General features: G+C 37.0%; 1 long non-coding RNA gene across 1 annotated transcript in view; it reads left to right on the forward strand.

Moving 5' to 3' along the window:
* The first annotated feature begins 6,505 nt into the window (after positions 1-6,505).
* Positions 6,506-12,365, forward strand: part of LOC126024097 (uncharacterized) — a 451,235-nt gene continuing 445,375 nt past the window's right edge. Inside the window, exon 1 of the long non-coding RNA XR_007500874.1 lies at positions 6,506-6,727. This is a non-coding gene — a long non-coding RNA (uncharacterized LOC126024097). The remainder of the gene's footprint in view (positions 6,728-12,365) is intronic.

Genomic DNA, 12,365 nt, shown 5'->3' on the forward strand with positions numbered 1-12,365 from the left:
TTTGTTTTGTGGTTCTTTTCCAGCCCCTTCTGTTGTATGGAGTTGGTACGCATCTCATCTTTCAGCTCACTGATTCTGTTCTTCAGCTGCTGTTGGATAATCTTTCCAGTGGGATTTTCATTTCATATACCAAGTTTTTCAATTCTGTTATTTCAGTTTGAAGTTTTCTTATTTCTACTGCAGATCTTCTTAATTCTTATTAATGGCAGTTTCAGTTTAGTCCATGATTTCTTTGAGTTCTGTGAACTTCTTCAATATTTCTTCCTAAAGTCCTTATCTAAGAGGCTAAATAGATTGTTGATGTTTTTTGGTCATTGGAAATATGATCTTTGTTCTCTAAGTATGGTGGAGGCCTACATCATTTCCCCATGTTGTGGTTGTAGTGTGATGTTTTTTATGTCCTATCCTGACTTTCTTTGACTAGGATGAGTGCAAAGCTGCTGAGTGGTGTGGAGCAGCTATGCCCACACTAGCTCTTTGTCTTGGATTCTGTCCCTCACCTGGGCACCAGGAACAAAACCTCAAGGAAGGTAGAGATAGCTTCATACCCCAATTTTGGTGGGATTAGGAAACACGGGCCTGGAACCAATGCTGACATGGGAAATAATTCACAAAGGTTAGAGATAAAACAGGTTCAGGAACTTCCACCACAAACTATCTGCAAGTAGACAAAAGGGCACCAGCAGGTGGACAAAACTGCTATAGAGTCATTTTAAATCCTATAAAATCAAAATTTTCATCATGATGCTGTCATGATGAAGAGCTCTCTGCTGTTTATAACATCACAATCACAAGGCACGGCACAAAAATTTATTTTAGAAATTTCTTCAAAGGCATACAGTTAATACAAAATACATCAAAATGTGCTCAATATTATTAGTCATTAAGGAAATGCAGATTAAAACCATGAGATACCATTTTATATCAAACAGAAAATCTGACATAAAATAATAATGATATTAGTAGTAATAGTCGAAACAATGATAACAAAAATAACTTTTGATGTATAAGTATATATTTGGGCCTCATACATTGCTATGGGAATTTTAATAAAATATTGTAGTGTTTGACATTACTAAATTATAATTATTTCATAAGAGTCATCTATTGGATATAAAGTATCTCGTGGTTTATGGTAAAGGTGGATACTTATTCTTCTTTTTTATTTTAAGTATGTATAAATTATTTTATTTATAAAAACCATGTGTCACATAGTTGACATGGTGATAGTACATAATACATTTGTTACTGGGTAAGCGGTAATAAAATTATTAAAAACAAACAAGAAATAAAAAGGACAAAAAGAAGAAATGAGTCAAGTAGCAAGAAAATTTGTGAAAATTATTGGTCTCTTGCAATGTGGTCATTAAGTCATTGTCAAAAGGTTTACTAAGCTCTTGCTGCTAGTTGAACATTCTGTTATTTTTGTTTGTTTTTGAACATTAGGTAGCTTCAGATCCATCTAAATTGATGTGTTTTTTGTGGAAATGACAACAATAAAAAAAACTTTGAGTTTTCCAATTTGCAACTGCAAGGTCTGGGAATTACAGACACTATAGTTGATACTGCAGTTTTTCTGAAACACGTTTTTAGTTTCTAGTGCTTCTGGAAGTATGAGAAGACAGGAAGATGGTACCCATACTCACTTCAAAATATTAGTTCAAAAACCAGCATACCTGAGGATTAGGTATGAAAAGAGCCACAGAGAAGTGATGAAGTAGGGCCATTGTTGAAACAGTGATTATGGGTAATGGGTGCAGTACTCAGTGTCAGTGGGCCAGGGACTGGGCACACACTCTCCTTCTATGGTTGCCAACTTTCAGCTATGTGGCTGGTGCACCCATAAGTTTTTACAACTTGGTTTACAACTCTCTCAAAAACAGAGTGAGTCTATGAAGCTGAAAGAGTGCAGACATGGCGACTGCATTTCTGGGCATGTTTTTGGCTGCCACTGCTTTTGGAAGTAAGAGAATTTGTTGGGGTTTGAAAAGAGGAAGACCCTATACTCACTCCCCAAAAGTTTTGGTGCTATCAGCCTAAATACCAGCATTTTTTGGTTAGATTAGTGTCTCTGCAGAGATCTGCAGATAACATTTACCAGTAAGTTAAACATAGACCAGACTAACGCAAGCATTTCAGCTGCATACACAAAAGCATTAAAAACTGGTGTTCTAAAACAAAACAAACACAGACAACAGTATTCAAATAAAAAATTGTTTAAGTATACTTATATCAACATAATGCACAATAGTTAGAAGGTGAAAGCAGAACAAATAACTATCAGTTGAAACAATGTGACATTCATGTACAATGAAATTTTATTGAGACATTTAAAATAGAGAACTTACTAATAGGGGCCCAAGCGTAGTATAGCATATAACACATTTGCATTGCACAAGGCAGACCTGGGACTGACAAGTTTCAATCTCCAGCATCCCATATAGTCCTTTGAGCCTGCCAGGAGCAATTTTCGAGTGCAGAACCAGGAGTAATCCCTAAATGTCCCCTCAAAGAACTTATTAATATGTGACACAATGTGGATGAGTTTCTTAAGCTTTATTCCAAGTAAAAAAGGCCAAACATAATATATTTAAATGACACATATATTTAAATGAAACATATCTAATAAAACTCTGTAGGGGCTACCGGACCGACTAGTGGAAAAATGGGTGGGAAAAATATATGTTGGGAAAATGGATGGGAAAAGTGAAGCTATAAGAAAGACTGTTCAAGAGATGTGAAAATTTTAAATCTAAATATTTATCATTGCATAAAATTCAGAATGAATCAAATATCTCTTAATTAGACACTATGGCAAATTGAAAGTAGCAACTTCATTAGTATGAGTAACTTCATCCCACCCATACATGAAAGCAACATAAGCTTTCTACACCTGGTACTAGCTGTCTTTTTCTTATTCTCTGCCCTGCTGGGTCCCAAAAGTAAAACTCACATATCACAGAAAGAGCACACTACAATACATCTTCATTTCTGTGCTCATATTTCTCCCTTTGCATAAAATTTTGGATCCTGGAATTTTATTTCTGTCTGACTGATGCTTACTATACAAAACATTTATATTCCATGATAAAACTCAAATAACATATCATAAAATGTAACTTGAACTATTGAAGTTAGAATATGTGTTCACAATTTAACTGTGAAGTTAGTTTAAAATATCAAATCTAAATGATTTGTAGAGGTTATCATGAATAATCATCAAATCACATTGAACTTAGTAACTTAAGAAGAATCACATCGATTTTACTTATACCTTAGGTAGAATGTGGTTATTCTTCTGTGTTTTATTGTACCCCTAAAAAGGGAACAACAAGATGGATGCACTCGAAAAACTTAGTGTTACTCCACCCCCATTCTTCCTGTAACATTACTTACAAGAAAGACCCTCCCATTTCTGGGAGGGGTTTTGGTGAGGTAATTAAAGGTTTGGCCTGAGGGGCCAAAGGGGGGGATTTTCCTGGATGGAGGTTGGAGGAGAGATGGCTGAAACAAGCTAGATGCAGGGCAAGCTGACAAATCCATGCTTAAATAGGTTTAAGATTATAGGCCACACATGTTGGCCAGGGCAAATAAAGCTGATATTTCCTGAAACCTGTCTGTGAGTGGATTTTCTCCTCGCTGCCACCCCAACAGCTGAAGGGGGTTGCAGAGCCATGTGTAATGAGCTGGAGGAGAAAGGCCACCATCGCCATCTACCTTCATCAAAACCCATCCTAAGGGCTCTGATGCAACACTTAGTATTTCTCTTGTTTGAAGATTATTAATATACCCATTGCAAATCGCCTTATTATTTGCTGTCAACCAAGACATGTAACCCAGTTATATCACCTCAGTTTCCTTCCATGTCATGGTTCCCAAGTCAAGGTCTCTGGATAGACAGAAAAGCAGAGCTTTTTCCTTTAATTTACTAGCCTCATTCATCATACTTGTCATCTTATATTAGAAGTAAGATGCGAAAGTCAACCCATTTTCAAGAGAAGGTGAAATAGGCCCTGTGTTGTATGAATCAAGTGTCAAAAAACTTAAATTATTTTTTGAGATCATGAAAATATTCCTTCTATGTAAGACAAATGTGCTCTCAGAAATTTCTTTATTATTGGTTTTTTTGATTTCCACTATAATATTTAATTTTCGTTCCCGTTTCCCCTAATTTTTGTCTCAAGACTATTAGCTACATTAGGTAGTATTAATTTTGTTTACTATCATATTCTATGTGTAACATTATCTAAACATTTATTTCATAAAAATATTTCATTGCAGTATGTTATTGACTATATTTCCTTTTCCTGTCATTGAATGAGGATAGGAACTGCATCTTATACAGTTACATAGTCCATGTACCAGGAAAGTTAATATCTGTTAGAGCAGAACAAAAGTTATTAACGAAAGAAATTTATCAAAGCTTGGACTGATTACACATATGTCACATTTATGTGAGAATGCTTTTTAAAGGCATTTTATTTCTTAGCTAGTCTTAGTAAGGACACATTATTTTTGTTTGTTTGTCTGTTTTGTTTGTTTGTTTGTTTTGGGTCACACCTGGCAGCACTCAGGGGTTACTCCTGGGCTCTATGCTCACAAATCGTCCCTGGCAGTCTCCAGGGACCATATGGAATGCCAGGATTCGAATCACCGTCCTTCTGCATGCAAGGCAAAAGCGCAACCTCCATGCTATCTCTCCGGCCCCACACATTAGTTTTTATAACCATGCATTTATATTGAAGAAAGTGCTTAACATATAGTGTTTAATATATTCATTCAATATGCTAATTAGTGAATCAATTTGTAGAGCACTTGCATGTAGAAAAATAAACTGAAATATATTAATTGTCGAATGTCAGTATCCTTCACTGCATTTAATGCAGTCTACTATAATTTAATAATTTTTAACATTTTATCAAATATTAACTTATTTGATAATATTAGTAGTGGCTCTCAAGTGAGATTGATTCTGTCCCCAGAAGACAATTACCAATATCTACAGACTTTTCTGATTATTTCAACAGAAAAATGCTGGTGGAATTAAGTGGGTAGAGGTAAGTTAAAGATGCTATTAACATTGGGAAGTTTACAGAACACACTCAGAAAAAAAAGATCTAGTTATAAATGTGAATAGTGTAGGGATTCAGACACATGGAACGAGGTTTAATGAATTCATACATAAATAAATCCATACCTCTTTATCTTCAAGGAATCCCCAAAAGAGAAGTAGATGTAAATATATATATATATTCCGCCCCCCCCCCGGCAATTTTCTGCCTGCTAAACACAGAAATGTGTCCTAAACTTTGCAATCATAGGAATATCCTATCTCGGTTAGATTATGACTCTTTACATATAAGAAGATATCTGCATAACTTACAATGGTCAATTGGCATGTTGGTAAGTTAATGTGACGTAACTTGGCTCATTGAATAGATCAACAAGAACAGCTGACATATATGGAGCACAAATCAAAGACTATGCACCCAGTTGACTTTAATTGCATCAAATCATTTTCTTTTTGCAGTAACTCAACCAGTACCAAGATGATTTTCTCAACTTATAAGAAGATATGGAAGTTTGTTTGTTTGCTCCCTCCCTCCGGAGATTTAAGTTGAAGATCTATAAATGAGCAGGGTGCTAAGTAGACAACTGAGTCCTCAACAATTCTGTTAGCCACCCCATAGAATTATTACAGGGCATCTAAGAACTGCAAGCATGTTACTTTTCTCATCTGGCTTTAAAAACGGAAATCTATCAGTGTAGTGAGCTGAAAGGGACATTGGTAATCAACTGACATATATGCTAGCAATCCTGGGAGGGTAGTGAAACCCAAGGATCAAATTATTTATACAAATCAGTAGAGTTAGAGACTATTTTGTCTGCAAAGGGAACTTAGTACCTCTTGACTCAATTCAATTCCTTTCTAAGTATCTCTTGCAGTTCTCTGACATTATAATTCATATTCCAATGTGCGATATTAATTTCCTACATGGTTACCTTTTTAAAAATAACCATGTTTCCCCCATCATCCTGATCCTTTCCATATGGAGAATAAAGTCATATAAATTAAATGAGAACAGTATGTCTACAGTTCCTGTTTTCTGGTTCGTTTCTATTTTTTTAAAAAAAAGTTACATTGATCAATTGATCAATAGGTATCTACTAAAAACTAGAATCTTCACAAACATCTTATAGTCAAATATTATTAATCCCTTCACTTATGAAAGGAGGTACTTAGAAAGCCTTGGAATTTATAATCACTTCATTTAAAATGATTAATTCTTGGCTGGCATATTTTGTATACCCCTCAATAGCTAGAGCTCTGGCAGAGAGAAACTGGGGCATCAGAACACTGGCATCGCATGAGTGTGCATATTAGAGAGACTTGAGGGCTCTGAGCTTGGGGACGAGACAGTTAAAACCTCCCTGTGCGAGCGAGTTATATCGCACAGCGCTGGTGCCAGGTCAGCAGTCTGACTGGAATTCGAACGTAGCTGGTCATGCCAGGCGATGCCAAGCACCCCTGACAGCACTGAAGAGGAATCCCAAATGCAGGTTTCATACTGCAGCCTGGTAATGCTGTGTTGATTGCTTCATGAAAGGAAACGAACAGCTGTATTGATGCTTCCCAGACAAGTCACGGTGAAGCATGGAACTCTCCCAGCTGGGTATCCACTGATGCTGTGACAAAGGGATCCATTGGGGTTGAGACTCTGCTCAGGTGAGACGGGGCTCTGGGATACAGCAGCTGGCTGCATGGTCCTGTCTCTGCTGAATGCATGGGGAAAAGTCAGTCTGCTAGTGCCGAATGCTGCTCTCACACAGATTGATTGCTGAATGCTTTTGCCTTTTTCCTAAATCCTTTCGAAAAAGCAGGAGTTAGGCTGATGAGTGTACTTGATCGTGGTTAGAAAAGCCACCACTAAAATCATGGAGTCACTTTGCAGGAGCATCTAGCTGATGGAGAATTTCAGCTCTGACTAGATGTGTCTGCAGCTGACCAGAATCTGATTAGCATGTCCCTGAGGTGATTTCTCTGAGCACCTACAGATTAATACTGGAATTGGACTGTAACATATATCGGGGGCCTGAGAACTGAGTTCTAATTCAGAATCTGCCTTGGGGGTCGCAGGAAGCTGTATGATATATAAAAAAAAAGGATCATACAACTACTACTCAGTATTAGTCCCTGCATTAAAAAAGGATGATTAAATGTTTACCATGAAGGATTCTAGCTTCTTGGGGAACAAAGATATGTCTTATTTACCCCGTTTTGCTAACCATGGGCACAGAAGCTAACCTGTCTAAAAAATACAGTGGACTCAAGGTGCATTGGAACAGAAAAAAATATATGTATGTATTAATTTGCCATTATCAAGGAGTCTAAGTTTATAATCTCAGGAAAATCAACTTATCACAGCAGCTGCAAAGTAAACAGGAAAATGTTGTGTTGTGATGGTTGTTTTATTAATTGAATGCCTCTCATGTGAATGCAGACATTGCAGTAAGCGCTTAAATAGGTTATCTTCGGGTGGAGGAAAATCTTAGCCATGTGCCCTAGAGCGAGAAACAGATGGAAATAAATGGGTCCTAGGATAAAGCTATTTCTGAACCAAACAACATGGATAAAATCATTTGACAATAACCAAGAGGTTAAAAATGTGAGTTATATCCAAATTTGGGTCAGTTGCCAACAAGTCGAGTCCAGTAGGTGAAGTTGGACATCTGGGTACTCCTTGGCAAACAATGCTTAGGGTTGGCAAATATTTTGGTTTCAATAGACATCAGGATATTTGTTTAATTCATACCTCTAGTAGATCTTTTGGAAAAGTAAATATGACTGTTGCTTTTCTGATGAAACACTGTAAGTATTCTAGTTATCTTCAGATTATTTCCTTCTCTGACCCAGGGCATTGCTACCAAATTTCAGGATTGTTGTTCTCATGCGCCTCCTGTGTGCCTTTTCATTCTACTTTCTATTTCACATAGCACATGATTATTGCTTGGTTTTCTTTGTTGTTGTTGTTGTTGTTGGATTCCTATATTCAATCATTTTGGTTGGGCTCTGAGTTTATTTTAATGCTGCCAGCAACGTGTATGAACTGAATTTATGACTTAAAATTGGATTAGCTGTAATTTATTTTGAAGAGCATCTGGGGGACTTATATACATGTCTTTTTTTTTACTTCCAAAGTGCTATGTGGTTTCTACTTAGAATTGTGTTGTAATGATCCCAAACCAATAATACCATGGGAGAGTACGAGCTATGATTTTGGCATCTTGAGGCACTCAGAGTCTGGTCACAACATAAAATCACAGGTAGATAAGAAGAGCAACCAGCCTTGGGAGAGTTTCAGGAATCCTCAATAGCAATGGAATCTACAGAAAATAGAAACAAAACCAGGATACAAATCTGGAACTCAGAGTTCAGAATCAAGTCTTGGGGCATCAAGAAGCTGCAGTTAGAGGCAGATACACAGGTGTTACTCAAGCAGAGAGATGGACCCTACTTGAAAGCCTTGAGAGGGTAATAACGTTTTCTGAGACTTTGTAGCTGACTCCTTTGGACCCGGAGAGATAGCATAGCGGCGTTTGCCTTGCAAGCAGCCGATCCAGGACCAAAGGTGATTGGTTCAAATCCTGGTATCCCATATGGTTTCCCCGTGCCCTGCCAGGATCTATTGGGGCCGGGCGGTGGCGCTAGAGGTAAGGTGCGTGCCTTGCCTGTGCTAGCCTTGGATGGACCGCGGTTCGATCCCCGTGTCCCATATGGTCCCCCAAGCCAGGAGAGCGACTTCTGAGCGCATAGCCAGGAGTAACCCCTGAGCATCACCGAGTGTGGCCCAAAAACAAAAACAAAAACAAAAACAAAAAGAAAGCCTTGAAAGACTTTTCTCAGGCTCTATTGCAGTCAAACTTTGTGTGTATTAGACAAGTTAGCATGAAGGCCAAAAAACTGATCTATCATCTATCATCTATCTATCTATATCTATCTATCTATCTATCTATCTATCTATCTATCTATCTATCTATCTATCTATCTATCTATCTATCTATCTATCATCTATCTATCATCTATCCATCTATCTCTATCTATAGAGAAAATTATAGGGTAGTAAGAGTCAAGTGCTCATGAAACAATTGTATTTTACCCAAATATTCTTTCAAGCATTGTTTTGATCTCATCTGACGGTGCATGATGATCAAATCTTGATAAAATGCACAGTAGCCTAAAGGCTCTTTTTCTCACAGATAAAAGTCAGAGGCTCTAAGATATGAACATAAGCGTATCCATATTCAGGGTCTGTAGAGATAGCATGGAGGTAGGGCATTTGCCTTGTATACAGAAGGATGGTGGTTCAAATCCCGGCATCCCAAATGGTCCCTGAGCTTGTCAAGAGTGATTTCTGAGTGTAGAGCCAGGAGTAATCCCTGAGCGCTGCTGGGTGTGACCTCCCCCAAAAAAACAAAACAAAACAAAACAAAAACAAAAAATAGTATATCCATATTCAACCAGAATGCAAATGCAGCAGTGTTCCCAATTAATCCACATACCCAATTGAGACAAATTGGCACTATGGACCCATCAGTTCAGGTAGATTTTGCTGCCGTTTGCAAGATGATCTAGAAAAGCAGACCTAAAATGCAAGGACGACAACCTTTGAATAACTTTCAGAATCTTTGGTTGTCTCTCATCCACTGCTTGTGGAAATGTCTGTTTCAACACTTATGCAAACAGTATGCGCATTTCTCAGTAAACGCTAAATCAAGTTGTCACGTGACCTAGAAATTCCACTTTTAGGTATCTATGCTCAGGAGAGATAACATTCATCCAAAAGGAAGTGTGCACACTGCTATTCATCACAGCACTTAGTACAATAGCTAAGAGTTGGAATCAACCAACAGTGGATGAGTGGATCATGAAGTTGTGGTACATGTATACATTGGAACACTACATAGCTGCAAAAATGATGCAATTATGCAATTTGCTGCAACATGAATAGAACTGGAAGATAGCATGTTACATGAAACCAAAAGGATAAATACAGAATAATATTACTATTATGTGGTATTTAGAATAACTGCATGTAGTAATACAATGTCTTAAATGAAAATTTTCTGGAAGGCTCTTGCCTCAGGGTATAGAGAAGGAACAAACTTGAGTGGAGAAGGAGAAAGACAGATATGAAATAACAGGAATCAGAAGCCAAAGGGATTTAACTGTATTGGTGATGTTAATGAAGGACAGAACTAAATATCCAAAGCACTAAGTCAACAACACTGAACTCAGGATACCCACATTTTAACAACCAAACTTCAAAGGTCTGATGGCATATTGGAGTGGCAGTGGGGAGGAAAGTATGGGGTAGATTCTGGGAACACTGGTGGAGGGTGGTTTTTGACACTGGTGGTGGGGTCTGTGTGGAAACATTGTATGTCTAATAGTTAGCTATGAATAACTTTGCAAATCACAATGTTTTAAATTAAAAATATTTAATATAAAAAGTAAAAGAACAAAAAGAATCTTTGGGTTTGTGACAAATACCTCTAAAATGGTTTAGAAAGAAGTAAAAAAAAAAAAAGACAAGTAAAATTTACTGGGTCAGGTAACCAAAAAGGTTGAAATATAATCTTGCTTGTGTTTCAATTGTATCTAGGGGATTCATGAAGTTAGCAGAAATCTGGGCATGTTTGTATCTGTATTAATTATTTTCTTCTCTGAGGTCTATTCCTGAATTAATTTTCTTCAGAGGCAAACACTTTCTCATGTAGTGACAAAGCTCATAGATATGAGAGTTCCATTTAATAAGCTCAGTGATAAAAACCTTTTCCCACATTCAAGAAAAATTGGGACTGAGGAGTTAGTAGAATGGACAGAGTGCTTGTTTTTCATGTGGCCAAGCTTGGGTTCAATCCTTCTGGTACTGTATAAAGTTGCTGAAAACCCATTAAGAGTTATCCTTAATTTTAGAGCCAGGAATAAGTACTTATTAGCACCACCAGAGGTGGCCTGAAAACAATAAAAAATCAATTTAAGCAAAATTTGAGTATCTTCTGTATGACTTCCTTAAGCTCCTATGCCCATTCCCTTCATTGCAGTTTTGGAGGTCAAAAGAGGAAGGGTTTGAAGAGGCTACATCTGGTTCTTCGTCCTTCACTTACCCAAAGAAATATTGGCCATTCAAAAAGACTATCAGAGGAAGAAGAAACTTATAAATTACTTGGTTCACTTCTCTTATTTTATGCTCATTAATTTGGTGTGTGGGCTGTGAAAATGTTATGTATTTTTATTATAATTTAGACTCTAAATAAGGGAAGATGAATGGAAAAGTCATGCAGAATCTCATAGTGCATAAATAATATCTCTAAGCACTCAATATTTTTTTTGCAAATAGTTTAAAAGTGATCTATATAATTTGAACCAAGTTTCTACTTCGAAGTCCTGAGTTTGAAATTACTTTTCTTTGCTACTCAAATTCTATTTAAAATATTTTTTTAAAAAAGCATGATCAGGGCCCAGAGAGATAGCACAGCGGCGTTTGCCTTGCAAGCAGCCGATCCAGGACCAAAGGTGGTTGGTTCTAATCCTGGTGTCCCATATGGTTCCCCGTGCCTGCCAGGAGCTATTTCTGAGCAGACAGCCAGGAGTAACCACTGAGCATTGCCGGATGTGGCCCAAAAACCAAAAACCAAAAAAAAAAAAAAGCATGATCATACCAAGCATGGATTTTTCCATTCATTAGCATCTTTTAGTCATATACCTAGCCAGGTCTTCTTTTTATAGGTGAAGAAGCTGAAATTCAGAAAAGGACATTGTTTTCCAAATGTTTTCTAAAATTTACAGTGGTACTGTAACACGATTCTTGGTTCTTTGTGGCTGGGTCTCTCTCAATTTTTTGTTTACCTAAAGCCTTTGCCTAAATGTGACTAGGAAAGATAAAAGATGAATGACAGAGTTTATAAATATACTTTAAATATATTTTTATATTTTATATTAAAGAACTATTGGATAAGTGTTGAAGAGAGAATGAACTTGGAGGGAGGAAAGGGTAATGGTTTAAAAATAATTAAAAATGAAGACTCATACTCCTCTTCTTCTGTAAAAGTTGCCTGTGTTCTATGAATGGGCATAGTCAGAGAAGTTGCCAATGAAGGTAGCAAAAATAAACTCTTTTTTAAGGTGGATTTTAAAAAATATTTTTTTCTTATTTCTCCACCATGAGTTACAAAGATGTCAATTGTAGAATTTTAGGCAAACAATGGGCCATCATGGAACCCACCAACAGTATCAACTTCATTCAATGAGTATTCCCAGGTCTTTCCTGATACCTGGTACATTTTTTAAAGTTTAATTATTG

Source organism: Suncus etruscus, chromosome 12 (genome assembly GCF_024139225.1).
Source record: "Suncus etruscus isolate mSunEtr1 chromosome 12, mSunEtr1.pri.cur, whole genome shotgun sequence".
NCBI lineage: Eukaryota > Metazoa > Chordata > Mammalia > Eulipotyphla > Soricidae > Suncus > Suncus etruscus.